Genomic DNA, 24896 nt, shown 5'->3' on the forward strand with positions numbered 1-24896 from the left:
CCGTTGCGACCTGTGCCCATCCCTGAGCTAAAACATAAAAATTAAATCTTATTTTTCAGTAAAAAATAAAATAAAATAATAACAAAGCAGGTACAATAATACAAAAATAGTGATAAAAATTGTTTGGACTAAAGTTGGCAACATTATCCTTCTAAAAAAAACCTGGTGATAAAAAAAACAGAAGACTTTGATGTGATATGCGATATTTTAATTAATTAATTTAATTATTTGGTATAATATCAAAATTATCTCTATGTTTAATCAAATTATCATTTTGATTCCTATTTTTCAAAATATTTTAATCTTTAACATTTTACTTTTAGGGGAAAAACCATTGTAGTTTAATTAAATAATCATTATAGTTTTTAATTTTTTTTATTTTGAACCATTTTGATCCTCAATCTTGATTTAATCAATTTTTTATTAGTTTAAAATTATTATAAGATAATATTTATTCAAAAAATTATCAACAATTAGACAATAAATTCTCAAATATCCTTACTCAAATATGAAACCTCTAAATCTTTAAGGATAACGGTATTTTTTTTTTGAAAAAAAAGATAACAATAATCTTTTTTAATTATTTGGTTCGTGTTTGATTTAATTGGTAAGATGAAAAGAAAGTGTGGTTTTGTATTAACTAATTAATTGATTAAAAAATTAAGTCCTGCATCTCATCTTCTATCCTACCAAAGAAAGATAAGTTTGAGGAGACCCTGATATCTGGGGGTTAGGTGGCACCAAATTCTTCACTTTTGGTCTAATTATAAACAGAAATGCACTGTTCCTCCATCTAACATTTACCCATTTCACCATTTCGATCTTCTCTTCTCAGCCTATAAACTAAACCCAAACCAAATCACCACTGCAAAAGCTAAACAAGGAATAAACCCATTAGTTAAAAATCTGGGGTCTTTTTGCTAGAAGTGTTGGAATTTGCGGTGGCTGGTTTTGTAAGATCATGGATTTGGAATTCTTGCAATCTGTGGATGTTCAGATTCTTGTTGGTGCAGCAGTAGCTGTTTTAGCCATTGTTGTTGGCGCTGCTTATCTCTTTTCCTCTAGGAAACCTAAAGGTTTGACTTTTCACTCAATTGGCTTTATGCTGTTTTGTAGACCTTTAAAATTCTCTTCTTTTGTTCAAAGATTTCTTTTTAATTGATTGATCTTTGAGTGTTAAGTAATAGGTTTACTTAAATCTGGGTTTTCTGTGTGTATGTTTTGGTGTTTGTATATATTGGTTAATGGTTCTTTTTAGGGTATGCAATGTATTGAAATAGAGTAACAGCTTGTTGTTAAGAATGTAGTGAATAAAAGCTGAAATTGGGATGTTAAGGTCTTCAGATTGTTTAACTTGTGGCCAGGGATTTAAATAGTGGCTGTTATACAGCAGTAGCTTTGCGTCCGAAACCTTTATTGTATGACCGCAATGACCATAATAGCTCCCACTATGTCCGCAATTATGATAAACGCAACAAAAATGTGACCTTGACGGCAATTTATATCCCTACTTCTGGCTTACTTGAGAGTGTTTTCTGTTTATTATGATTTGTTCTGATTCTGAATGTTTTGGCATACTGACTGAATATATGGTATAGGATCGAGTTTTGTTTCTTGTGTAGTTTGAATTAAATAGTTTATCCTGCTATTAGAAGCAAGTATTGCAAACCATGTTATTTCCTTTTCCTAGTATGCAGTTTCATTCATAAGTACCGAAGCTTAACTTGATTTTCGTCGTTAATTGCAAAACTCAGGGAGTTGAGCAATTATAACTTGGGTGTGCTTATAAAGAACAGTCTAAGCTGGAATCAAGTGAAAAATGTTAAACGCAAATGGAGTCAATATAGGGCTATATTTTGATGTGGATTGTTCTGAATATCTGATCAAAGTTGCATATTTATGCATTTCAAGAGACCGATCTATTGTGTTCATTTCAACTTATGATTGCTAGATTAGGTAAAGTTGTAGGCTCAAGAAGTCAAGGTACTAAATCATCTTGAGTTTGGCTTGTTAACACTTATAGGGTTCCGATGGATCCTTATTTCCTTATACTATTCCCTATTGTCAATGGACTTTTCTTCGCTAATGCAAAACAACTACCTCTTTTACCCTGTAAAAGTTGACTTGCTGGTTATTAATCTACTTCCCAGTACACTTCTCCTTTCCCAAGTTCTGTTATTTTATTAATCACTTACGAAGTTGTTAACACTTCCATATGTGCATTTAGGCTGTCTAGATCCGGAGAATTTCAAAGATTTTAAGCTTGTTAAGCGCCAACAGCTTAGTCATAATGTGGCAAAGTTCACGTTTGAACTTCCTACACCTACTTCAGTTTTGGGTCTTCCCATCGGGCAGCATATAAGTTGCAGGTTCAGTTGATTATATTCATTCTTCTTGTATTTCTTCCTAGGCCAAATGGTTATAGATACTTTCCGAATGCTTGTGAACTGTGCTACTGTATAAGTTACATGATTTTCATCTTAACAGAGGCAAGGATAGCCAAGGTGAAGAGGTTATTAAACCATATACACCTACAACATTGGATTCTGATGTTGGTCGTTTTGAATTAGTTATTAAGGTACTTACCTGTAACTTCTTGCTGATTGGAGTTATCTTCAGTGTGATATTTATATATCTGGGTGTTCCCATGTACTAACTTTCATGTACCCTCAAGGAAGGATGTCACACCATTTCAGAGAGATGAGCGTTGGTGTTATCTTGCTGTGAAGGGTCCCAAGGTATAGTTTCTTTCATATGAATGCATAAATTGCCCTTGTCTCTATGGATCATTTTGCCTTCATTGCAACTTGTAAGATTAGATTTTCTCAATAAAACTCATTTTTGCTCTCTTTACAGTTGACTCTGATGCAATCTTACTGATCGTTACTGTGCATTTCCTATACGATACAAACACATCACGTTTGTTTTATACACTTTACTCAAATTATTGAAGACTTGCTGGCTAGCTGGCTTTCTTGCTTTGGCTGAATTATGTTCAACTCGAGAATTCACATTTGGTTACCGTTTTCTTAATGCTGTTCTGTGAATTGTTTCCTCCAGGGGCGGTTCAGATATCAGCCTGGTCAAGTTAGAGCATTTGGGATGATTGCTGGAGGCTCTGGAATTACTCCAATGTTCCAAGTATGCTAATCATTTGTCATGAAGTCTTCTTTTAATGTATTTGGTTGGATTTGAGACATGTTGCCTTTAAATGTTTTAATTATAGCTGGTCGCAAAGTTTTAAATGTATGTATAACCATTTTACCATCATTTCTTTTCTGGTTTTGGTTTTTGATCAGGTAGCCAGAGCCATATTGGAGAACCCGAAAGACACAACAAATGTACACCTTATTTATGCGAATGTTACATATGAGGACATTCTTTTGAAGGTATTTTACTGTCTACTTTTTTTTAATCTTTCTAGTACTCGCCTAAATGATTGGTCCAAAGTAGCAAACCTAGGACAGGTTTCTTCTAAGCCTACCTTTGGGCAATGCCGAGGTATGTTGGGACTTGAATGCAATTGTATACTAGACCAGACCCTTGTTGACTTATTTATTTGGGTGCGGCAAGGTCCGGACATAAGATAGGCCCGAATCCTTGCTTATGTCTTTACCACATAATGCTAGGTGTCGTAACCGGTTTTCGTCCGGGCACGAAATATTATACTTGGCAGGGAAATTGATGTGAATAAATAATTTTGAAAATAATTTGTGAGTCGCCATCGGCCTTTTGGATCAGGTAGGTCGAATACCTAAAAATTATTTTCTTTAAAAGAGTTTTAAGAAAACATCAATAAAAAAAATGAACTGATCTGCGTTTTATAACCAAAAATTCGTTCTTTTTAATAATAAAAAGGGATTCGTGGTCGGTTACGTTTAGGGAAGGATTACACCCCTACAACGCCCAAAATTGGTACTTTTTAATTATAAATTGTCTCTATTATTAAAATTTAAAAATTCAAAAATATATTTAATTTATAATCCTATTATTTCAAAATTATATAAAAAATATTTATTTATTTAAAAATATCAGAAAAGAACTTCTAGGTGCCTTAAGACAGCTCTTTTCTTTGATATTGATAAATATTAATTTAAATAATATTGTTTAATTTTTAATTTTAAAATATCAGAATAGGACATCCAGTTGTATTAAGACTGTCCTTTTCTTTGATATTGAAAAATAAATATTAAAATAATTTATCTAAAATAAATATTTATTTATTATACATTTTTAACAACATTTAAATATATAAACAAGTAAAAATTAAAAAAATACAATTCTAACTATATATTTAAAAGCAATAAAAAATACTTAAAATAAATAACTAAAATATAGTGAAATTAAAATTGAAAAACCTAATTCATAATTAATTAGAATTATAGGGATTAAACATGCTATTTTCTTATTTAATAATTTAGTGACTAAAATAAAATTATCTAAAATTCGGATATTATAATAAAATAAATTAAAAATATAAACTAGGGATTAAAATATTATTTATTAAAATTAAGGGATTAAATCTGATATTTATCCTAAATATATTATTTTAATATAAAGGACTAAAATGAATAAAATTGAAATTCGAAGATTGAATTAAAAATATTATAAATTCGATTTAGTGACTAAAATGTAAAGTTTACAAGTTAGGAGGACGGCGGACGGGGTTTAACTATTATCTAATTACGCGCATAGTCCTTCCCGAAACGACGTCGTTCGGGAAGGCCTATAAAAGGTCCAAAACGGCTGGCCCGAAGGGCCAGCCTTCATTTCATTCTTTTTTCTTTCTCTCTCAAGCAGAGAGAGCTCTAGCTTCTCTCTAGCTTCCCTCATCGGAGGGAAGCCGGTCACCGGACGGCAACCGTCTGCCGCCGTGACCGTCACCGCCGGCCACCGCATCCGGTGGCCGGAAAATTTTATTTTTACACCGTTAAATAGATCGGGATGTCCTAAGGACGTTTCCGGTGTTCTTTTTCCTTAAAAGGCTCTTAATCGGAGCAAATCTACAAAATTACCTTCGGTGTTTCGAAGGTTTCGGTGAGATCCGGTGATCAGGGTTTCCTCGGTAAGCTTCTCTCCTTTTTCTTCTATTTTTGGTTGCTGGTTGTGAGATGTTGATTGAGATCGTTGGTAGTAGTTTTTTTTTATATTGTTTTCTCTGTTTTTTTTCTTTCTCCGGTTCTGTCTTCTCTCCTTTTTGCTCGCAGATGGGGTGATGGCTTTATAGCCATCACCGGTGTGGTCATCGGACCGGTCTGAAGAATTCCCTTTGCTGAGTCACCGGACTCCCAGTGGTGACTCACCGTTTGGGGGAGACGTGTGCGGTTACGGCCGGCCTTCTGGAGTCTTTGGTAGACGTGGTGGAAGCTGGAACGTTGGTGTGGCGGTGGAGTCTTCTGGAAGCAGCAGCGGCGGCCGCGTGGCCCTAGGGTATCATACCCTAGGGTTTGTGCTGGATGAGTGTGGGCCGTTGGATCTCTCAGATCCAACGGCTGTGATGATGAGGCGGCTAGGGTTAGAGATCATACCCTAATATGGGTTTAGGGTTTCTGAATGGGTTTGGGCCATTGTATTTGGGTTAACTGATTGGGCCAGTATATTTTTTATTATTATTTATATATGTATTTAATAATAATAATAATAATAATATTTATAATAATTATAATAATAATAATTATAATTATAATAATAATAAATTAATATGGGTAAAAAATTAGTATCTTCAGCTGCCCCTCTTTGCTCATTCTTGTGTTAACAAGAATAGGGCAAAGATGAAAAGATAATAAATTTTTTTATCCATTTGGCTTCACTTGATCATAATGGAGATATTGAATAAATTCTTCTCTTTCTTCAGATGAGTTCTTCTCATTATGAACTTTCTGCTGGGGATGATGCTGACCTCTTTCTTTCTGTGATAGAGTTATTGAACAAGTTCTTCTTATTATGAACTTCTTCTTCCTTCTTCAGATGACGAGTTCTTCTCATTATGAACTCTACCTAGCAATGTTGATCCATCAAATGATGAATTCAAGCAAAAGATTGAACAAGTTCTTCTCATTATGAACTTCTTTTTCCTTCTTCAGATGAGTTCTTCTCATTATGAACTTTCTCTGGAAAAGATAATCCATCAATTTGATGAATTCAGGTAAAAGGTTGAACAAATTCTTCTCATTATGAACTTCTTCTTCCTTCTTCAGATGAGTTCTTCTCATTATGAACTTTCTCTGGAAAAGCTAATCCATCAATTTGATGAATTCAGGTAAAAGGTTGAACAAATTCTTCTCATTATGAACTTCTTCTTCCTTCTTCAGATGAGTTCTTCTCATTATGAACTTTCTCTGGAAATGATGATCCATCAAATGATGAATTCAGGTAAAAGGTTGAACAAATTCTTCTCATTATGAACTTCTTCTTCCTTCTTCAGATGAGTTCTTCTCATTATGAACTTTCTCTGGAAATGATGATCCATCAATTTGATGAAATCAGGTAAAAGGTTGAACAAATTCTTCTCATTATGAACTTCTTCTTCCTTCTTCAGATGAGTTCTTCTCATTATGAACTTTCTCTGGAAATGATGATCCATCAATTTGATGGATTTGAATCTTTGTTAAAATCTTTGAATTCCTGTTAAAAATTCAACATAGATGAAAATGAATGAAAATGCACCTATTTTTGTAAACATCTAAAATATGATGCATGAATGTTAATTTATTTGATTTCAGATTGGTGAATTGAGTAAAAAACCCAATAGATCTTTCTCTATCATCTTTGACAAATGTAGATATAATGTCATAAAATCTCTTGAGAATAAAACTCAATAGTATAGGTTCTTGAAAAGCTTGCATTCAGGCAACATGTTGATTCTGATAACAATTCATCTGATTATGAAGTGACCTTTCAAGATGATTTCACAGATATCGATAGTTCTTCTAATACCGAGAAATCTTGAATTCTGATTCTGATGAGGAGAATAAACTGTTATACTTGACAAAAATGGGATTCTCAGAGGCTGAAACTTCAAATAGCCCTGGGCTATGATTTTTTGGGAAAGGAATAAGCAAAAGAAGCTTGAAAAGAAACTTCTTAATGAAGACGATCATGCAGTTCATCTTTTAATTCCAATGATTGGTTTTGTAGTTCCTACCAAACCAGATCAGATAACTCAAAGAACACCTCCAGAAGATGCTATTGAGTCTCCTTATTTCTCCTATGAGCAAATTCATCTTCCAAATTCAATGATTGGTTCTGCCAAACCAGATCAGATAACTCAAAGAACACTTCCGGAAGATGCTATTGGCAAATTCATCTTCCAAATTCAATGATTGGTTCTGCCAAATCAGATCAGATAACTCAAAGAACACTTCCAGAAAATGCTATTGGCAAATTCATCTTCTAAATTTAATAATTGATTCTGTCCAACCAGATCAGATAACTCAAAGAACACTTCCAGAAGATGCTATTAGCAAATTCATCTTCTAAATTCAATAATTGATTCTGTCCAAACCAGATCAGATAACTCAAAGAACACTTCCAGAAGATGCTATGAGTACATTCATCTTCCAAATTCAATGATTGGTTCTGCCAAACCAGATCAGATAACTCAAAGAACACTTCCAGAAGATGCTATGAATACATTCATCTTCCAAATTCAATGATTGGTTCTGCCAAACCAGATCAGATAACTCAAAGAACACTTCCAGAAGATGCTATGAATACATTCATCTTCCAGTTAATGTTTGGACTGGGATATCACAGTACTTATTAGATGTAGAGCCAGAATTTGTAGATTCGAAGCATTTCCATGCTACTACACTGAAAAGGGCTATATTCATAATTCTGCCAATTAAGAACAGATTTTCTCTTTATTCTGCTTCCTCCATGTGCTGATGCTTTTCCATTGACAAAGAAATGATGGCCTTTCTGGGATCCAAGAACAAAGTTGAACTGTTTATAAACATGTACAAGAAGTGCCAAATTGACAGAAAAGATCTGTAAGGCTCTTGAAGCTTATGACAATGAGCCACATTCGAGTGTCCAGAAGTATGTTCTTGATGAGTGCTGAAAATGTAATCTAGTATGGGTTGGAAGGAATAAAGTTGCTCCACTTGAACCTGATGATGTGGAAATGCTTCTAGGTTTCTTTAAAAACCATACACAAGGATCTGTATAGAGACATGTTTCCCAGTGATATCAATGTCTTGTTTCTTTTTGCTGGAATCAGTGCTGCAAAGATCGACTTCTGCTGTCTTAGTATATCTTTGAAAACAGGGGTGCAAGAACTGAATGGTGATCGGTTGGAGCAATTGATGAGTAGATTTGGAGGATTTGACCTTGTTGTCGGTAACATCCCATGTAACAATCTTTTTGTTCATGTCTTTAAGATGGTGATGACTTGCTTACTTTGTATTCCATGTATTTAAAAGTATTATCATAAAGTGATATTCAGAAATCTTTAAATTATTTCAAAATTATGTTAATTCAATAAAAGAATAAATTGAATTTTCAAAAATAAATTGAATCTCAAATAAATTGAACTTGAAATAGATAGAATTGTATTCAAAATTATGGCAAGCATAAGAATGATAAAAATTCAAATGTCTCAACAAATTATAAGCATAAGTATTTCTAAATTAATCACATTGACACAATTTAGAGAAATGATGTAAGCTTTTGTCTGGAAGATCTCAAACGTTGTCGAAATGCTTGTATATGTGAAGTTTCTTCCAAACTGTCAAAATCTTAAGAGAGTTCAATTGCCAGATGCCTAATATCAAGCCGCATTTGAGACGCCTTTTCAGGTTTTCAACTCAAATCCTTCCTTTGGTTACAAGATGCCCTTTGCGGGTTTTCACCTTGACCCCTTTTTTTCTTTTTTCTTTTTTTTTTCTTCTTTTCTTTTTCTTTTCTTTTTTTCATTTTTTTCTTTAAGCATAATATTTCTTGACAGAATCCGAGTTTATTGGATTTCTCAGAATTTTTCCATCCATTTCTGCCAAGATCAATGCTCCTCCGGAAAAGGCCTTTTTCACAACGTATGGCCCTTCCCAATTAGGCATCCATTTCCCGCGGAAATCTTTATGTATAGGCAAGATCTTTTTTAGTACTAGATCACCCTCTTGGAATTCTCTTGGATGTACTTTCTTATCATGAGACTTCATCATCCGTTTTTGATACATCTGTCCATGGCAAATAGCTTTCAATCTTTTCTCCTCAATAAGGTTCAATTGATCAAATCTAGCTTGGATCCATTCGGATTCATCCAATTTTATTTCTCTCAATATTCGAAGCGATGGAATCTCAACTTCAATTGGTAAGACTGCTTCCATCCCATAGACTAAAGAAAAAGGCGTTGCCCCAGTAGATGTTCGAATAGTAGTTCGGTATGCGTATAGAGCAAAAGGTAACTTCTCGTGCCAATCTTTGTAAGTTTCAGTGGTCTTTGTAATGATTCTCTTGATGTTCTTATTTGCTGCTTCAACTGCCCCATTCATCTTTGGACGATATGCCACTGAGTTTGCATGTTTGATCTTAAACTGTGCACAAAGTTCAGTCATCATTTTGTTGTTCAGGTTCAGAGCATTATCTGTAATGATTTTTTCTGGTAGGCCATACCGGCAAACTATCTCTTTCTTTATGAATTTGCAGACTGTGGATCTCTTAATATTGGTATATGAAGTAGCTTCAACCCATTTGGTAAAATAATCAATTGCCACAAGGATGAAACAATGTCCATTCGATGCTTTTGGTGTGATTGCACCAATGACATCTATTCCCCACATAGAAAATGGCCAGGGTGCTGTCATTACATGTAAAGGAGATTGGGGTACATGAATCTTGTCTGCATATATCTGGCATTTATGACATTTTTTTGCATAATCAATGCAATCTGTGTACATAGTAGCCCAATAGTATCCATATCTCATTATTTTTCTGGCCATGGAAAGACCATTTGCATGTGTTCCACATATTCCACTGTGTACTTCTTTAATGACGTTTCGAGCTTCGCTGGTATTTAAACATCTCAATAGCATTTGATCATTGCTTCTTCTATATATAATCTCTCCATCAAGAAAATATCCAGCATCCATTCTTCTCAAGGTTCTTTTATCAATTTCCGATGCATTTGGTGGGTAACTTTGATTTTTGATATATTGTAGAATATCATGATACCATGGTTTACCATCTACCTCTTCTTCCACACTATAACAATGTGCAGGAATTTCATATACTTGCATTTTGATTGGCATCATATCAACTTTCTTAGTTGCCTGAAACATAGCAGCTAATGTAGCCAAAGCATCTGCCATTTGATTTTCTTCTCGAGGGAGATAATTGAATGTAACTCTCTCAAATTCTTTCACTAATTCGAGGGTAAAATTTCGGTATTCCAACAATTTGGGATCTTTTGTTTCCCATTCTCCTCGCAATTGATATACCACCAAAGATGAATCTCCATATATCTTGAGACATTTGATTTTTCTTTCTATAGCTGCTTTCAATCCCATGACACAAGCTTCGTATTCCGCCATGTTGTTGGTGCAAAAAAACTCCAGTCTGCTTGTAAAGGGATAATAAATATTTTCTGGAGAAATTAATACTGCCCCGATTCCTCGTCCCAAAGCATTAGATGCTCCGTCAAAGTAAAGCTTCCAACATGCAAATTCATCACTTGTTCTGACTTTTTCATTCATGGATATGTACAACAAATCTTCATCGGGAAAATTGAAGTTCAAAGGCTGATAATCATTTGATACACGATTGGCCAGAAAATCAGCTATTACACTTCCTTTTATTGCTTTTTGGTTGACATATACAATATCAAACTCAGATAATAACATCTGCCATCTAGCCATTCTGCCTGTCAAAGCTGGTGATTCCATTAAGAATTTCAAAGGATCAAGTTTTGATATCAACCAAGTAGTATGGTATAACATATATTGTCTGAGTCTTCGAGTAGTCCACACCAAAGCACAACATAATTTTTGTATTGGTGGATATCGAACTTCACAATCAGTAAATTTCTTGCTCAGATAATAAATAGCTTTTTCTTTCCTTCCTGATTCATCATGCTGTCCTAGTACACATCCCATCGAATTTTCGAAGACCGTCAAGTAGAGAATTAATGGTCTATCAGGCATTGGTGATACTAAAATTGGGGCATTGGATAAATATTTCTTAAAAATATCCAAAGTTTCTTGACATTCTTTATTCCAGACTTCAGGATTGTTTTTTCGAAGTAATTTGAACACTGGATCACATTTGTCAGTTAATTGAGAAATGAACCGAGATATATAATTTAATCTTCCCAAAAAGCCTCGAACTTCTTTTTTTGTATTGGGTGGTGGAAGATCTTGAATTGCTTTTACTTTATCTGGATCAATCTCAATTCCTTTTTTGCTGACCACAAATCCCAAAAGTTTCCCGGAAGTTACCCCAAAAGTGCATTTTGCGGGGTTGAGTTTTAATTGATACTTCCTCAATCTCTGGAAAAGCTTTCTCAGATTTTGAATATGTTCTTCTTCAGTTCGGGATTTGGCAATCATGTCATCTACGTATACTTCAATCTCTTTGTGCATCATGTCATGAAACAAAGTTACCATGGCTCTTTGATACGTTGCCCCTGCATTTTTCAATCCAAATGGCATTACTTTATAACAGAATGTGCCCCACATGGTTACAAATGTTGTTTTTTCCATGTCTTCAGGATTCATTTTTATCTGATTATATCCTGAAAAGCCATCCATAAATGAAAACCATGCGTGCCCTGCAGTATTGTCCACCAATATGTCTATGTGGGGTAATGGAAAGCTATCTTTCGGACTAGCTTTGTTGAGATCTCTGTAATCCACACACATTCGAACTTTTCCATTTTTCTTTGGTACGGGAACAATGTTGGCTACCCATTCTGGGTACTTAGATGCCTGTAGGAAACCTGCATTGATCTGTTTCATCACTTCTTCTTTGATTTGCAACAACATTTCTGGCCTCATTCGTCTGAGCTTTTGTTGGACCGGTTTATATTCTGGATTGATTGGAAGCTTGTGTATCACTATATCTGTGCTTAAACCAGGCATATCTTGATAAGACCAGGCAAAGATATCTTTGAACTCTTGAAGGAGATTTATCAATTCTTGTTTGATCTGGATTGTCAGAGTAGTACCAATTTTCACCTCTTTTATTTCTTCATCTGTTCCCAAATTCACAGTCTCAACCTCTTCCTTGTGGGGTAGAATTTGTTTGTCTTCTTTTTCTACCAATCTTAATAGTTCAGTAGGAACATCACATTCCAGTTCATCCTCACACCCATTGATTTCTTCCAGACATATAGGCTGCTCTAAATTTATCACTGGATTAAATTTAGGAATAAACATGCTATTAACACTGTGACACCTACAAATTTAAGTCGGACATATTTCCGAAAGAATATAGTAAATTTATGAAATAAATAAATGTAAAAATGTAAGAAAATGTAAAGAATGATTGCCATTTGAAAATTTTAAAGAAAATTTCTTATATTTAACATAATTCCCTTTACAAGATAACAAAAAGTTTTCATATTTTTGAGCTAAACATAAAGATTAGTTCTGAATATTACTCTGCGTTAATATTAAAAACTATAGGAAGATCTTCAGTGGTCCAATTGTTGAGTGTTTCTCCAGGAAAACATGGGCGAATCTTATCCAAGTATTTGCCAGTCTTGTTGTCATTCATGATCATGTTGATAAATAGTCCATTCATAGCTTCTTCAACTATGTCTTGATCCTTCGTCAACTTTTCTTCTTTAAAGGCTTCAACAAGCTGCTGTTCTACATTAATTGTTCCCCCTGATCTGAATATGGTTTTCAACTGTGGGAATGACATGTGTTTCCAAAGGATTTCTCCTCCTTTCAATTTTTGCCTTTCTGTCTTCACATCTTCTTTTCATCTCTTTGTTCTTTTGCTGAAAATTGGGCTTAAATCCAAGCCCAAAACGATCTTTTTTCATCTTTATTTTGACAGGAACTGAAATCCCTTGAAGATTCTTTCCTAGACCTTTCCCAGCTTTAGCTCCGATGCCTAAAGTTTGTCGTACCGTCATCTTGGTGCAATCAGACAATCTGGGATATGGAATTTTGCTTCCTTCTGCAATAAAGGTTGCATTTACAAATTCAAGAGCTCGGAAAGAGCATTCAAGAGCATCATCATTGGTGTCGATATATGGAACATCACTTGTTACCGACGCAATGATTTCTTCTTCAGTTCCTACACATATTAGTTGTCCATCAACAACAAATTTCAATTTTTGATGTAATGAAGAAGGAACGGCTCCTGCTGAATGAATCCATGGCCTCCCTAATAGACAATTATATGTAGGGTGGATGTCCATCACCACAAAGTCAATATTGTACACGACTGGTCCAATTAACAACGGTATTTCCATTTTCCCAAGCACCTCTTTTTGAGTACCATCAAATGCTCGTACTACATTCTGATAACTCTTCATGTGTGATTGATCCATATGCATTCTTTGAAGTGTGACTAGAGGCATCAAGTTGAGAGCGGATCCATTGTCAATCAATACTCCTGGCAACACATGACCATGACAATGTGTCGTGATGTTCAAAGCTTTTACTGACCCCATTCCGCCTTCTGGTATTTCATCATCCGTGAATGTTATGTAATTGTCAGCGGCTATATGTCCCACAATTCTGTCAAGTTTATTGAGGGATATATCTTCGGGGATAAATGTTTGATTGAGGATTTTCATCAAAGCATTTCTATGTGCTTCTGAATTCATCAATAGATCAAGAATAGAAATTCTCGCTTGTTGTTTGTGTAGTTGTTCAACCACACTATACTCACTATGTTTCAGGAATTTCAAAAATTCTTGGGCTTGTTTTTCTGTCACATGCTCATTAAATGCTGGAAGGGATTCATCCTCAAATACTTTCTGAGGTATTGCCATGGCTTTTCCTTTCGCTTTCACTTGTTCTGAAGCATTGGATGTTTCGGGAGAGTAACATCTCCCACTTCTCGTAAAGAAACCGACTTCGCTCACTGCTTCAGACGTCGATGTTGTACCCAAACTCTGTATTTTCTCTTCTGTTTTTTCTAGAGAAATAGATCCTCCTACCATTGAAACATTGGTAGTATAATTCCAAGGTACCCTGCGGGTATCTTTGTATGGAAATGGTAGAGGAGTGGTGATAACTACTTTCGGCTTTATTGGTGCAGGAATCGCCGTAGATGATTTCACATTAATGATCACAGGATCATTTATTCTTTGATTAGGTTTAGAATCCTCTGATGAGCAAACATCATCCTCTTTTTTCCCTGGTTCTTCTTCAAAGAATTCTATTTCTCTATTGTTCATCAATTTTTTGCACCAAATCCCTAAACTCAGGACATAGTTGAATTTTATGCCCTTTCTCCTGATGATATTCACAATAATTCTTGCCTTCATTCTGCTTTGGCCTGAATTGTTGTGGAATTATACCGGCTAAAGAGAGTTGTTGGAATACCCAAACAAACGGAGATTTAATTTCAGAAATGTCAGTTTTTGCTTTCTTTCTGTTCTCTTCTTGAATTGCATTCACGTTTTTATCTCCATGATTTGGCAATGGATGATTTGATGCAGATGGTGTATTGAATTCCAACTTCCCAGTGTTGATCAAATTTTGAACCACCCTTTTGAATGCCAAACAGTTTTCAATAGAATGACCCGTGATTCCTTCATGGTAAACACAATGTGCCTTTGTATCATACCAAGGAGGGAATGGTGGTTGCATGGGAACCAAAGGATAGGGCCGTATGACATCTGCTTTTAACAGCGAATCATAGATCTCAGCATATGGTACTGGTAAAGGTGTAAAAGACAACCTTTCATTTTCCTTTCGAAATCCTCTGGAATCTGCTCGATTAGTGTTTGTTTCCTCTTTCTTAACCATTGGCTGGGTTATTGTAACACTTTTCGATGAATCTTTGTTGTAAGAATTTTCATTGTTGACTTCATTCTCCTTTTTCCGGTACATAGGTCTTTTGGAACTAGACCCATCATTTGATTCAATCTTGCCACTTTTCAAGACATTTTCAATGAGTTCTCCAGAAATGACCAAATCTGCAAAATTTCTGGTTGCATTCCCCATTAGATGATTTAAATAAGGAGCCTTCAAGGTATGAACAAATATTACTGTGGCCTCTTTTTCTGACAAAGGTGGTTGAACTTGGGCCGCAGTGTCACGCCATCTCTGGGCATACTGCCTGAATGTTTCGTTAGTCTTTTTCTCCAAATTTTGGAGAGTCCATCTATCAGGAACCATGTCTGTTACGTGGCGATACTGCTCTAAAAATGCTTTAGCCAGATCTTTCCAGGATCTAATGTTGGCTTTGGTCAATTGAGTATACCATTTTAAAGTCGGTCCTGTCAAACTATCCTGAAAGCAGTGAATTAACAATTTCTCGTCCTTCACATATCCTGCCATTCTTCGACAAAACATAGTAATGTGGGATGAAGGGCATGTAGTACCGTCATATTTATCAAATTCGGGAGCTTTGAACTTGATAGGGAGGATTAAGTCTGGAACCAAACTCAACTCACTAGCATCAAACCCATAGAATGATTCAGTTATTTCCACGGATTTCATTCGTTCTTCTAAGCTCTTGATCTGTTTGGTCAATTCTTCATTTACTTTTTGTTTCTCATTCAGCTCATTCAAATCTGGGATCAAATGATCAGTATTAAGATCCCCTATTTTCACATCTGATATAAGCGGATTTTTTCTTGAAGATGCAGGATTCACTTGTTGATCTTCATGTGGTTTGACTTCTTGTAATGCAGATGTACGAGCATTGATTTGTATAGGTGTAGTACCAGAGTGATAAATTGGTTCTGGTGGAAAACCTAGAGGATACATAGGATCTTGATCAAAAGATACAAGATTTTCAGGCATTTTTCCAATGATAGCCTGCCTTTTAAACATGTCCTCCATTTTCTGCATCATTCTGTCTTGTGAATTTGCAATACTGGCTTCAATTTTTTCCAACTTCATTCTCATTTCTTCTTGTTCTTTATGATGCTGTTCCTCAATACGCTGTATTTTATCCTCCATACTTCTCTTAGTAGCTTGTCTAGTACCGTAGTGATGTTGTATTTCTCTTTTGGCCAGAATAACTGCGATTGAAAAATCTTTTAATATTATTTTTTCCAAATTTTAATTAATGAATTTTATCTTAATAAAAATAAAATAATAAAATTATTTACAAAGAAAATTATGAAATGAATGATGAATGTATGCAAAATGTATGTATGCAAAAAGGTATTGATCCCAAAAAGTTAACTGTCATAGAACAACTTTCATCGGCATACAAAAGTTTCTTTATAATAGTTCATAACTACAGATAAGGCATAGCTTTCCTATTAAGCTCTATAATTTTTTTCATTAACCATGACACCTTCTTTCCGCACTTAGAGACTGGATCAACATGATGCTCAATTATTTTGGCTTCAACAGCTAGTTCCCCAACATATCTAGCAACTTCGCTCATTTGTACCATGGCCTCGAACACCATATTGCTTCTTTCTTCACTTCTTTCCACATAGAACTCAGTTGACTTTTGCCATTGTTCATTCATTTCTTCAAGAGTCTTCTCTAATTCAGTGATTCTGACTTGACAATTGTGCAGAATTTTTTCAAGATCTCTAATGCGTCTTCGCAGTGAAGCATTTTCCTCATTACTTTCTTTGAGATCATTAGGCCCTAGACGAACCTTTTCTTGAAATAATGATTCTTCAAGTTGCAAAATGTAAGCGTTAAACTCTGAGTTTTTGTTTCTAGACTGATCCAGATCTTCTTCAAGTTTTGTTCGTGTTTCTTGCGTTCTTTGATTAAGCTTCTAGATTTGAACATCCTTGTTTCTGCATCTTTGCATCCAATTGCTAGCCACTTCCTGCTCCACCTCAAGTCTGGTGTTGAAATTTTTTCTTTCTAACTCCCATTTTTCTTTTTCAATATTGGATTCTTCCATCTTTTGGCCTCTGACTTCAAGTTCAGCAATTAACTGGTTCATTTCAGATTCAAATCCCTTGAACATGATATTTTTCTCACCTTCAAATTTAACAAAGATGTCATTCTTCATATCTTCTAAATCTTTGGCTCGATCCCTTTCTTTTTGCATTTCATTCATGATCTCACGGTGTTCAGCCTTGTGTTTTATAATTCGCTCTCTTCTGTCGACCTCAAAATCTTCCATTTTTTGCTTTCCTTTTTCAAGGCTTTTGAGTAGACGGCTATTCTTTCCTTTCAGATCTTCAACTCATCTTTTCTCAATGTTCAAATCTCGGGTCTTCTGTACCGTTGATTGGCTGGATCCTGATGCTTTCCGGGATTTATATAACTCCTGGTAATTTTTCTGTAATGCTCTGAATTCATCATCAACTTTTTCTTTATCTTTCCTCAACATTGCACATTGTGATGAATGAAAGTCAATGTCCACACCCAACATAGCTTTATCTTGTCTCATTTGCTCTAATTCTTTTGACCAACCTTCTCTTTCTGCTTTAAACTCAGCTCTCAGTATTTCAATCTCTGACAGAACCACCTTAATGCGATCTTCCATAGAGATATCCTCATTTTGATCTGGTAGAGGAATATTTTCGTTTTTCCTGACAGATCTCCATTCTTCATAATCAGGAGTTAGCATTTCTTTTGCTGCTTTAGCTCGGATACAAAAAGTTGTTTTCCAAGCTGTAACGGCTTCCATGATACTTCTTTTATAATTTTTGCTATGGAATGCGAACTCAGATGACTGTAATCCAGCAGTGACAGGTACAAATTGACGACCTTCATACTGTCTTATAACCAGAAGTGGTGCATATCCAATTCCTCCCCATAATCCGAGCAGCATTATCCAATTGTAATCACCACATCTGTAAAAGAATTCCCTTTGGATTTGCCACGGGGCTCGCCAAACAACGTCATTGCTTTGCAGATTTCGAAAGGCATTAATCCACATATCTTTTTTAATTTCTTTCGGCCATTCTTGCTCCAGAAATTCTTTTAATGGTGAGTAATCCGTATTAAAACGTCGGTATGAAACCTTTTCTGTCCTCCAAAAATGACTACGGATCCAAACATATAACAACTGGGTACACCCTGAGAATCGTCCACCTCCTAGCTTTCTACAAGCATTTAACGATCTGAAGGTCTCTGCTAGGATTGCAGAAGCAGGATTAATCTTTTTCGGTAGCTGTTCAAACAAATCTACCACTGCAGCTTCAACATATCCCAATACTTTTGGGAAGATGACCATACTATACATACCCAGAGCAAATAAATCGAATCGTACTTTAATATCTGGATGACTCTGAATAAGTTCTTTAATGTTGGTCCAAGCAATGCCTTCGCTTTCTCCTTTTTGTTTTGTACGGGATGCTACCCATTCTTCTCGTACCCCGGCAATCTTTGCTAATTTAACTCGAAAGGGTTGAGTTTTAATTGACTTTGAATAGATTCGATTCTCCAAAGCCCCTTCGATATGTAACAAAGTTGTGTACTCTTCAATAGTAGGGACCAAGTCTTCTTTATTGAGAGTGAAGCAATTGTACCCTGGATTCCAGAATTGAATTAGGGCTCTGAGTAATTCATCATCCACTTCAACATAGAGAAAATATGGGATGTCTCCGTAAATCTGATAAAACTGCAATTTTTTGTTTGAATCCCAACTTTCCCAAATGCTTCGCAAATCTTGCACATCATTTCTTTTTAGTGAAACTGGAGCATAACTGGCCAAGTCAGATACATAATCATCCTGCAGGTTGTCTCCTTCTCGTCTTTGTAAGTCCTCAGCCCACTGTCTTACTTCTGAGTTTAGAATTACTTGATTTGAACACTTTTTATCCATAGATGAAGGCTTTCCAATGAGACAATTAACACAAGGATCAATGTCTTTTATCCTGTATGATGCTATGCAAACAGAAAAATAAAGAACACACAAAAAAGAAAATAAATTAGTTTACATAATAAAGAAATTTAATAATAACATTTACATATATATTTTTTTTATTTAAACATGCTTTTCTAAATTTAAAGAATTTAAATATACATGTAATTTAATCATTAACGAAAATAAATAAACAAGAAAGTTTAGAATTCATTTCTCCTGTGTGTACACCTATTTTAGACAAAATTTCGGCATGACTTCGGATTGGAAGAGTTTCTAAGGTTTTTTATATGCAGGGTTTCAGATCTAGGAGTAAAGGTACTCGAATTGTCCATGTTAGTGCCCTCTTAGGCTGCTAACCCTCAATCCTAGTCCATCACAGACTAAAGTGGATCGAGTTCAATTCGAGGGGATACATTTCTCTATGCCTGACACGGAGAATAAATTCTCACGAAGACATAGAGCATATGAACCCCGAAAGTTACTTGCTAGGTCTGACACGGAGAATAAATTCTCACGAAGACGTCGCTTTCACTCCCATTTAAAAGGGACAACTCAATTATAGAGTTTTATGTAATGCAATGCAAGTGTTGTGTGTGAGGAGAAATGTTCAAACCTTTGACAAAAAAATAAATAATGAAATAAAATACTTGCAAATAAAATAAAACATATAAATATTATAAAAATAATAAATAAATAAAAAATTTGACAAGAAAGAATTAAAAAATAAATATATGAATTTTTAATTTTTAATTAATAGAGACAATTTATAATTGATTTTTAAAAGTTTGACCAGTCCCCAGCGGAGTCGCCAAGCTGTCGTAACCGGTTTTCGTCCGGGAACGAAATATTATACTTGGCAGGGAAATTGATGTGAATAAATAATTTTGAAAATAATTTGTGAGTCGCCATCGGCCTTTTGGATCAGGTAGATCGAATACCTAAAAATTATTTTCTTTAAAAGAGTTTTAAGAAAACATCAATAAAAAAATGAACTGATCTGCGTTTTATAACCAAAAATTCGTTCTTTTTAATAATAAAAAGGGATTCGTGGTCGGTTACGTTTAGGGAAGGATTAGCACCCCTACAACGCCCAAAATTGGTACTTTTTAATTATAAATTGTCTCTATTATTAAAATTTAAAAATTCAAAAATATATTTAATTTATAATCCTATTATTTCAAAATTATATAAAAAATATTTATTTATTTAAAAATATCAGAAAAGAACTTCTAGGTGCCTTAAGACAGCTCTTTTCTTTGATATTGATAAATATTAATTTAAATAATATTGTTTAATTTTTAATTTTAAAATATCAGAATAGGACATCCAGTTGTATTAAGACTGTCCTTTTCTTTGATATTGAAAAATAAATATTAAAATAATTTATCTAAAATAAATATTTATTTATTATACATTTTTAACAACATTTAAATATATAAACAAGTAAAAATTAAAAAAATACAATTCTAACTATATATTTAAAAGCAATAAAAAATACTTAAAATAAATAACTAAAATATAGTGAAATTAAAATTGAAAAACCTAATTCATAATTAATTAGAATTATAGGGATTAAACATGCTATTTTCTTATTTAATAATTTAGTAACTAAAATAAAATTATCTAAAATTCAGATATTATAATAAAATAAATTAAAAATATAAACTAGGGATTAAAATATTATTTATTAAAATTAAGGGATTAAATCTGTTATTTATCCTAAATATATTATTTTAATATAAATGACTAAAATGAATAAAATTGAAATTCAAAGACTGAATTAAAAATATTATAAATTCGATTTAGTGACTAAAATGTAAAGTTTACAAGTTAGGAGGACGGCAGACGGGGTTTAACTATTATCTAATTACGCGCATAGTCCTTCCCGAAACGACGTCGTTCGGGAAGGCCTATAAAAGGTCCAAAACGGCTGGCCGAAGGGCCAGCCTTCATTTCATTCTTTTTTCTTTCTCTCTCAAGCAGAGAGAGCTCTGGCTTCTCTCTAGCTTCCCTCATCGGAGGGAAGCCGGTCACCGGACGGCAACCGTCTGCCGCCGTGACCGTCACCGCCGGCCACCGCATCCGGTGGCCGGAAAATTTTATTTTTACACCGTTAAATAGATCGGGATGTCCTAAGGACGTTTCCGGTGTTCTTTTTCCTTAAAAGGCTCTTAATCGGAGCAAATCTACAAAATTACCTTCGGTGTTTCGAAGGTTTCGGTGAGATCCGGTGATCAGGGTTTCCTCGATAAGCTTCTCTCCTTTTTCTTCTATTTTTGGTTGCTGGTTGTGAGATGTTGACTGAGATCGTTGGTAGTAGTTTTTTTTTATATTGTTTTCTCTGTTTTTTTTCTTTCTCCGGCTCTGTCTTCTCTCCTTTTTGCTCGCAGATGGGGTGATGGCTTTATAGCCATCACCGGTGTGGTCATCGGACCGGTCTGAAGAATTCCCCTTCGGTGAGTCACCGGACTCCCAGTGGTGACTCACCGTTTGGGGGAGACGTGTGCGGTTACGGCCGGCCTTCTGGAGTCTTTGGTAGACGTGGTGGAAGCTGGAACGTTGGTGTGGCGGTGGAGTCTTCTGGAAGCAGCAGCAGCGGCGGCCGCGTGGCCCTAGGGTATCATACCCTAGGGTTTGTGCTGGATGAGTGTGGGCCGTTGGATCTCTCAGATCCAACGGCTGTGATGATGAGGCGGCTAGGGTTAGAGATCATACCCTAATCTGGGTTTAGGGTTTCTGAATGGGTTTGGGCCATTGTATTTGGGTTAACTGATTGGGCCAGTATATTTTTTATTATTATTTATATATGTATTTAATAATAATAATAATAATAATAATAATATTTATAATAATTATAATAATAATAATTATAATTATAATAATAATAAATTAATATGGGTAAAAAATTAGTATCTTCACTAGGCTTTTAGAATAGTCTCATGGAACTTTGAATAACTCTTAACTTTTATATTATTTCATTAACAAATGTCATTGTGGACTTCGTTTCCATGCTATCATCACATTTCCTTAGCTGAAATAGTTTTTGAACATTACACCTTTAATTTGTGATGATTATTACGGTTATCATGGATGTATGTTCTCAACCAGGATGACATACATGCATGAGTGGTTAGTGACTAGTTTATAGGAATTAGGAAATGGATCAAAATGTGAAATTCAAATGATTTATTTGCAGGAAGAGTTGGATAGCCTTGTCACCAATTACCCCCGGTCGCTTCAATGTCTACTATGTTTTGAACCAGGTTTGTCGCCTTTCTTATGTGGCTATCACCTAACATGTTTTCTTTCATTCTTATTTGGCCTCATCTTCCTGTAAATCTCATAGGAGCCAAGAAGCTTTATTGGCATCTGAAGTGCTAATATATTATGCTCTTTTTTCATGCATAGTAGCAATACTTGTACAAATATGATGGATGATACTGACAAGCTTTAGTAGAAATAAAGGATACTTAAAAAAATGAAAATGTGTCGCTTTGTCACTTCATTTAGCTGCACAGATACTACTTCCTCAGATTCGGTAATGCAAATGGTGTGTGGTTTGAACTACATGAACAATTTCATATGTCGCATTGTGTTGAAAATTATGATGGTCTTAGACTAATAAATGGTTATTCTTACATTCACTGAACTGTTCTGATGTGTTATATAACCTTCAAGTGCATTCCATATACATTTTCTTATAAATATTTTCCATTGGTGCATCTCTTTCCATAAACTTGCAACCTTAAAGATAATCGGTTGCAGTTAGCCTCTTTTTACATATTGCATGTTAACACTAATTGGCATTTTATTAACAAACTACATTATGATGTTATTTCCTCAGCCTCCTGAAGCCTGGGATGGCGGTGTCGGCTTTGTGTCAAAGGAAATGATTCAGGCACACTGCCCAGCACCCGCTCCAGATATAAAGGTACATTGCTTGTGTACATTATTTAAGTATTGCTTCATAGACAAACTTTTATTTTTGACAAATAACAAAATACATGAACTTGAATTTGATATTATGCCATGTAGATTCTAAGGTGTGGTCCTCCACCCATGAACAAGGCCATGGCCAGCCACCTTGACGGTCTCGGCTATTTACCTGAGATGCAGTTCCAGTTCTAATCCCTCTCAATTGAGGTTAAGCTGGACTCGGACTGCAATTGATCTTCATTGGCGAGGGCATCACCCCATTGTAATCGGAACTATTTTAAGCATTGGAATAAACTGGCTTATTATGATTCAGATGTTTTGAACTGTAATTAGAAAAGGTTGATCCGTGTGCTAAATTGAAGCAAGTAGACTTTTTCTCTTGTTTAACTCAGTAATCCTCATTTTGCAGCTTAATAAGTTTAACTTGTTATCCAAAGAGCTTTATTTATTTACTTTCTAAAGTTTCATTTTCTTGGGGTTTTTTTTCAGTTTTTTTTTTTTAATTTTAAATTGTAATTCTTATAGAAAAAGTCAAAGCTTTTATTTCATTTAGCAAGGAAAGCTAATTTCCATTACAACGCATAATTACATTTCACATTTTCAGTTGTTTTAAGATATTTATGAAGAGAGATGATTTCATTAAAATTGTTCTTGAGCGTGTGAAAAAGAAGACAGAACTTCAATATCAGTTACACCGGTTAAATATAGTAATATTTGATAATATGTGTATATATTTATAAAATAATGGGAAAATTACATCCCTCGATGAATTTTAGGGCCTGTCTTTTCTCTGTCATTAAACTACAATTTTTTAATGGGATAATTGCAAGAATGCCTACCAAGGTTTGTCAAATTTATCAATGTGGTGCTTGCATTTCCAAAACGTTCAGTGTCCCCCTTGAACTTTGCGTTTGTGTTGAGAGAAACGAATGAGAAGATTTGGGCAAGAAAATTCGAGTAGCAGATCGAGATGTTCAAGCTCCCATACAAAGAAAATAAAATGCTTTTGTGGTGTTAAATTTGATGTTTGTGTTTCAAAAACCCAAGAGGATCGTAGGCTATTATTCTACGTTTGTGGAAAACATAAAGAGATCAATGATGACGCTAGCTTGAAATGAGTATTGGGTAATGCTTGAATTGTTGTGTTCCCCTTTTACAAAGAAATTTATATATGGCTAACGACATTGGTTTGTTTCGTAGGAGACGAAAAAGTAGATAATTTTTTAATAGAACAAGGTGATTATAAGACGGCATTGTTTATAATCTTTTTTAACTATTGACAATGCACACTCTTACAGACGTAACTGCTCGAACCCAAAACCTTTAGCAAGAACAACACCTTCTTTAATCATTGAGGCCACTTAATGGGTTCAAGAAAAATAATTTTTTTGAATGAATTGATTCATTCAGTTGTTTTGACGACATTCAATCTGAAAATTACTATGAGAAATGTGTGTGAAGTATCCGAGCTTTGGCTTCAATTTTTAGGTCGTACTCCATTAATTTGCTCAAGTTTGTCCTGGTTATAAATCAAAAGCAAACAAAAATTAGTAATTTTGGCGAAGTCCCCGGTAACAGTGCCAATTTGAAAATTGTCGTTTTGATGTCAAAATAAATTCCTTATTCTCAATGAATAAATAAATGAAATACGTAGTAAAGAGAAGTAAGGGTCGATCCACATGGACTTAGGAAAATCCCAAATTTCAGTTTGAATTGCCTTGACCAGGCGATATGTAGTAGATAAAAAAAGGTTTTGGTAAATATATTTAAATAATAAAAAGTGATATAAAGTAAAAATAAAAAAAATAAAGAATGTTTATTGTTCCTCGTGCGAACCATTGCGAGCAGTAACGGATGGGTAAAAGTACGTTGGATCAAATGCAACGGCGCGGTAAGGTCGGCGACAATGAGCACGGCAGAGAGTAAACAACTATGGATGGGTTTTCGAGGGAAAGATAACTGATTTGGGAAGATAAAGGAATTGAGTTTAAATTGAAGGGCATGTGGGGGGTGGGGTATTTTAATTTGAGTGAAATTGG

General features: G+C 34.7%; 1 pseudogene; it reads left to right on the forward strand.

The window, feature by feature from the left end:
* Positions 1 to 711: 711 nt before the first annotated feature.
* LOC120189721 lies at positions 712 to 23087 on the forward strand (annotated as a pseudogene).
* The last annotated feature ends 1809 nt before the right edge of the window (positions 23088 to 24896 follow it).

Source organism: Hibiscus syriacus, unplaced genomic scaffold (genome assembly GCF_006381635.1).
Source record: "Hibiscus syriacus cultivar Baekdansim isolate YM2019G1 unplaced genomic scaffold, ASM638163v2 tig00116959_pilon, whole genome shotgun sequence".
Lineage (NCBI taxonomy): Eukaryota > Viridiplantae > Streptophyta > Magnoliopsida > Malvales > Malvaceae > Hibiscus > Hibiscus syriacus.